The following is a 6,780-nucleotide window of genomic DNA, read 5'->3' as shown; positions in this document are numbered from 1 at the left end:
TTGTACGTCCTTCCTTTGGGGGGGGGGGGAATAGGTGAATTCAGGAAGGACATGATATCTGCGCTGCAATTAATCACAGTCGGAGCACTTCGGTTTTATTATAATATTTAGGCTCAGTTAATGTCTAAGAGTATATTGTAAAGTTTTCAGCACAGTGTCTGCATCCTGGGAAGGGAAATGCTCTATTCTCTAAGGGGCAGCTGTTATTTTCAGAGTATACAGAGTGTGTGTGAGAGGACCAAATGTTATGGTGGCTGGATGACTGCTATCTACTAAAGGAGCAGCAGTCAATCTGACCGGTCTTTTTCTGGCTTTTGTTGCATGAATGCATTAGTCTAGGGGTAGCCAAACTCCGGCCCTCCAGCTGTGGGGAAACTACAAATCCCATGATGCATCTCTTTCCGGGAGCCATGTCTGTGGCTGTGAGAATCTTGTAATGCCTCATGGAATTTGCAGTTCCACCACAGCTGGAGGGCCAGAGTTTGGCTACCCCTGCATTAGTCAATTCTTTTAACAGATTACATTAAAGCCGTTGGACCCAGTTTATCCACCTGAAACTGTTAAAATGCTAGGAATTGGTGAAAATGCGGTCAGGTTCCTGAAATTTGAAGGTTGGCTCGGAGCTGCCAAAATCCCTGATCCTGGAGTCTGTACATCTGCAAGATATGATTTCTATGCCATACCATTGCCGTCAAGGAAATCCAGCTGGGAGACCAAGAAAACATTCAGTACGTACTAAGTTTAGGCATGTGTGTACATTGCCACAGAGTAGAGACAAGCTAGTAGACATTTTGTTCCTGAAAGATTTGTTATTTTGCGGAAATTCGTACATTTGGATGCATATGAATTTCCGAATGACAGAAATAACGAATACTAGGGCTGCAGCTAACGATTATTTTCATAATCGATTAGTTAGCCGATTATTGAGTTCGATTAATCGACTAATCGGATTAAAAAAAAAAGGCTCCAGTGATGGACTACTAGTTTCTATTGAGATTGTAGTCCATCACGGGAGCAAGCTTGGCGCTGTGGAAGTAAAAAAAAAGAGAGTGTGGTGTGCAATATAGTACATTATACAGCGGCGCAGTGTATAATGTAATGTGTATAATAGTATAATGTACTATTGCTGGGATTTGTAGTCCTCTGTAGCTGGGGTTATTCTGCATGGCACTGTATATAATGTATTATTGCTGGGATTTGTAGTCCTCTATAGCTGGTGGCATTCTGCATTGAGCTGTATAATGATTATATGGCGAAATGCAGAATACCACCAGCTATATAGGAATACAACAAATGCCAGCAACAGTACAACATTATACTATAATGTACTATTGCTGGGATTTGTAGTCCTCCATAGCTGGTGGTATTCTCCATTGCGCTGTATAATAATTATACTGCACAATGCAGATTACCACTGACCAGTTATAGAGGAACTACAAATCCCAGCAATAATACATTATACAGCGCGATGGAGAATACCAGCAGCTATAGAGGAACAACAAATCCCAGCAATAATACATTATACAGGCTGCCTAATATATTATTGCTGGGATTTGTTGTTCCTCTATAGCTGCTGGTGTTCTACAGTGTGCCGCTTTTTTTTTTTTTAAAACAGGAAACATTAAAACAGGTCCCCCTTACCTGTTTCTGAACCCTTGTAAGTCGCGGCGGCGGCGTGCTCTGCGGGCGTGTGTCCGGCGGCCGTGTGCGCGGTGGGCATGGCGTCCGCAGCGTACATAGCGTAACTCGTGTATGGAGCTGCGAACAGGCGGCGTGAGTGGGAAATTTAAATTTTAGCCGACGAATCGACGATGGTAAAAAGCTGACAACGTTTACCATCGTCGATTTTAATCGATTTAATCTAATAATTGTTGCAGCTCTACAGAATACCAGCGGCACACTGCTGAACACCAGCAGCTATAGAGGAACAACAAATCCCAGCAATAATATATTATACAGGCTGTTTAATGTATTTATTGCTGGGATTTGGTGTTCCTCTATAGCTGCTGTTGTTCCTCTGTAGCTGCTGGTGTTCTGCAGTGCGTCACTGTGTTATACAATGCAGAACACCATGCACATTACATTGCAATGCAGAAAACCAATGTATAATACACCGGCACACTGCACAACATTAGCAGCTATAGAGGAACAACAAATCCCAACAATAATACATTATACAGGCTGTTTAATGTATTATTGCAGGGATTTGGTGTTCCTCTATAGCTGCTAATGTTCTGCAGTTGTTCGTTCTCGGCGGGCAGCGGCGAGTTGGGAAGCTCACCGGGAGGAGAGGGCCAGACGCATGTCCTCAGCGTGGGCGCGGTGTCGCATGACACCAGCGTAGGCGCGAGCGGCTTAACTGACGTGGGCGTGGCGTAAGAGGCGTGCGTAAGCAGCGTGCGTGCATGCGGGAAATTTGAATTTTAGCCGATGAATCGACGATGGAAAACGTTGGCAACGTTTTCCATCGTCGATTTTAATCGACTTAATCGAATAATTGTTGCAGCTCTAACGAATACCAATTTCCAATAACAAAAATTTTTGGATGCATCCAAATTTCTTTCCCGAATTAGGTGTTATTGTGTTAAGCATTAACTTTAAAAAAAATTAAAATCAAATGGTGTTTTCGCTAGCGTTAGTATGTCCCTGGTGTTATCCTAAGCCTGGAATTCTTGGCATGATAGAAGCTTACACTTCTTGCTATTGGCAATCTACCCACATTACACCTGATTTTCTGGCGAGGCACAGTAGAGATTTGAGGAAAGAAAAGGTGGCTTGCTTTTTTTATTTTATTTATTATAAAACTTCTACCTGTTCTTTAGTTCAAATGAAGGGCAGGGGATGTTTTAACTCGTGCATAGAGGTCATTTCTAGCCTTCATGAAGCAACAGGTGTGGATGAGAAAAATTTAAAGTAGGTTACTGTCATTAATCTTTGTATGTTCATAACACCACTATATGCTGTTAATGATTGACTGAACATTGTATGAACTAATGACTCAAATGTGACGACTCTAAACTGATTCTGTAACTAAACAGTGCAGTACCAGAAGCATCAATGGACATCACCATCTCTGATAACTGCCAGTAAATCCTCTCAGTGGAGTTTCTGATGAGCATCTTTTAAGCATCATCTTGAAATGGTTTAAGTGTATACAAAGCCATAACTGTTATTTTAGTACTGAATATAGTAGGGAGTGGGTTCAAACCCTGAGAGGTCCCCCACCTGCCCTTTTCTGTATCTCATCAGTGATATCTCCCTCGTTTCCATCACCAGAGACACAGCAGAAAGGAAGACAAATCCCCTTAGTTGTTGCGGGAACCAGTGTCCCTTTTGGAAGGTTTCCCCTCACCTCCTGTTTCTTTGACTCTAAGCACGTGTTGAATTAAAGTTAAAAGTACAAAAACGCTGACAGGACGTTTATGAAAGAAGAGACCCTGTCCTAAATGATGCCTTCCTGCCTGTCGGCGTTTGTGTGCATTGAGCCACACATGCAGACCTTGTGCACAAGCTCGGCAAGGTCCTGCGCCAAAATGAAGTAACTCCCATGCACATGCATGGGAATTACATCAGCCTGACCAATCAAGAAGCTGAAGATGCTGAACCAGGAAGTAGACCGGGTGAAGATAGAAGCACCGGTGGAGGAAGAGAGTGATGACATTGCAGCACCAAAGGGAATTGCCTGGAATGTAAGTTGTCCATAATCTGCTAATATATTGTGCAGAAACTAGCACATTATGGGGAAACCTCCTGGGGGACCAATATTCTGATGTAGTTATTGGCTGTTTACTACAGCTTTAAAACCTGACCCGGTTTTTACTCTTCTGTATTTTATTCAAAATGTAACAAAAAAATGTTTCCTTTTACATACTTTAATATAACAGGAATTTAACACAGTTGACTACTTGTCTCAAAACATGAGTTGGTTTTAGAAATGTTATTTTACCCAACAAATATTTGTCAAGTGGAAATCTTCTGTCACTGTCTCCACATTAAAAGAACCAATGTCCACACTTTTTATTTAAGAAAATTTATTGAAATCCAGAAATTGTGTATAGATATATATTAAATCTTTTTCTTTGATATTTTAATGTTTCATTATAAAAGAAAAAACGTAAGCCTCTTTAAAACAAAGAGGTTGTTGGCAAATACACAAGAAATGATTGACTTTTCTATATTTCTTTTTCTTTGAAAATAGCTACCTGCTGTCTAGAACTGTATGGTATTAATCACTAACATAAACGGTTTTAAACCCAGATGCCTTTCTCATCTGCCAGAAGGGTGCACAAAGAATCTCCAATGCCAAGGAGTTCTCTTCATTATATTCATACATGAATGCTTCTTCCTGGCTTTTCATGAAGATGAGTTTGTTAGCAGCGCTGTGAAGCATATGAGAGAAGATTTGTTGCTGACTAGAAGCCTGGTGATTGAAGACTATGAAATATGAGGCTTATCTAATAACTGCAGAGTAATGATGTGCAATGAAGTTTCCCATAAGTACAGCATCTTCCACCTAATGCAACACTCGGTATATGCCCATTCACCAAATCCTCTCCAAATATCATCTTGTCAGCAATACACTCCTGACAAGTTCAATAAAAGGTATTTCAGGACCGATTCCTACTTCTTTTTCTGCCACCTGCATAGTGAAATATTGTATTAACAATAGCTGCTTTTACAAACAATTTGTCTCCATGATTTGAACTTAAGCCCGCCTCACGTCAGGTCCCTTTTCTCATCTGTTCTGTCACTTTTTTCTTTATTATAAAGAGGGGGCAGGTACATTGTATTCCGTCATAGTGATAATAGCAGAAAACGCTAGTAGTCTGTGATTTCAATACTGTAAGACACTGAACTGGGACAAGCATGACGATCAGTTCAAGTGAAGTCAGAACTCCTAAATAGTGTAATTGTTCTGGAAAAGTAACAAAGCATTGGGGCTCTTGCAGACAGCCACCAATGTATGTTTGCCGCCAGGGAACCCCGGGTCCTGTGTACAGTCTCCCTTTTGGAAGTCAATGGTTGTATGTGGTTATACAGTACATTGGACTTGCATATGGGAACATTACCCCGAACATAGGCAGTTTGCATTTGGGGTTGTCCACACTTACACATGCACATGTTTATGAATGTCCGGCAAACAACCATTGACGTCTATGGGAGGCTGTATGCCACACCTGGGGCTCCGTAGCAGCGGAAATACACCAGAATTTATGTTTGGCCAAAGGAGGCTGTGTACAAGAAAATGTATTTTCCACTTCTGCAGTCAGACTTAAGAAACACAACGATATGTTCTGATTCACACAGCATACCTACAAAGAATTGTTCATAAATATTTCTTACCTCTTAGTAGTTTCTATGGTGAAGGTATTTGTCCTGATTTCAAACTACTCTGAGCAGTTTGAATTGAATGTGGAGGGACAGACTGAGCTTCCTCTTGTTAACATGCTATGCTTTTAAGTCTTTCTTTAACCCTTGTTAGGACAGTATCCAAATCTAGTTCACAACGGATAATGTAATATTCCAGCACAGTAAGGGACAGGGTTCATTGCAGTATACATAACTTCCACTCCAGCCCCCTCCTCACCATTATATAGTGAAGTTAGGTAGGATTTTAAGCAAGTACAAAGCACTCAAAATGTAAGCATCATATGCAGTGTGAATGAGAACCTAACAAATATAAAAGGAGGTCTTATCCCGATTTGACTGCAAAAGTGAACATACACTTTAAGAGCGGCATGACAGCCAGTAGCCAAGTCTTTCTGAAAGCAAAGGTCAGCAAAGGCAGCTTCCACAATTTTTGAATATAGAATTCCTTTCATTTGGTGAAATAACGGTGAGTGGAAACGGTGAGAAAGCAAAATGGTAGTGTATGGAGGAAAATGATAATGATAAAGAGCTTTCCTCTTCAGTTTGTTCAAGTTAAGGTTTGGAAATGAAAGGTGGATGCTGATTGGTTGCTATGTCCAACTGCTCCTGACTGGTAGGTTACATGGCTTGCACAGCAGTCGATGATAACAATGGATTCCTGTTAGCTGCCTACACCTCCTTTTACCTTTCTAGGTTCCTAATCCAGAAAACTGTGTTCTGCAAATATGTACAAGCAAGCCTCTGGCAGAGGAAAGGTGAGTGTAACAAATCTTTCCCATATTTCATATTAATGTAACAGAAAGTAATGGCTCCAGCACGGCAAGTCTATTCAGTCAGCTTGCTCCCTGAATGAGAAGCATCTGTTGGTGAAATACAGGGTTCCTGTGCACATAGGAATAAAGCATAATGCTAGCTGGATATCACATCGCTGATCTGAAACTCAGCAACAATAAGGCACTCTCCAATACGAGTGTCTGCATCGCACAACCCATGCCAAGGCAGTACCTTATTGCAACAAGGAAAGCGCAGAATTTGAAATTGGCATGAGGCTGCAGTTATGGCATGCCCCATGTTACAGACGCCTCTTCATAGCGGACAGTATGGGGCCCCCCAAGGGTCAAACCTGTTTTTCTGACTCCATTGGGGAAGTGAAGGCACAAGGACAATAAATGTTACATAATATTGCTTATGCAGGCAAGCAAGACGGTACTTGCCTTAATGTCCCTCTAGCTAACCACACGCAAACACACATTGAGTGCAATGAAAGGTGTATCCTAATATATCATGTGCTTTCAAACTCAAGTGACAACTACAAGAGAAATAATTAACCCCTTAAAGAATTTTCTTAAAGTAATAAATTGCTGTGACCCCCCTGGCAACACACAAGAGGTCAAAATCTTCTGCATCTGA

The sequence above is a fragment of the Nanorana parkeri genome, unplaced genomic scaffold (genome assembly GCF_000935625.1).
Source record: "Nanorana parkeri isolate BGI_ZX_2015 unplaced genomic scaffold, ASM93562v1 scaffold97, whole genome shotgun sequence".
Lineage (NCBI taxonomy): Eukaryota > Metazoa > Chordata > Amphibia > Anura > Dicroglossidae > Nanorana > Nanorana parkeri.
Note: the sequence above shows the minus strand (reverse complement) of the source record.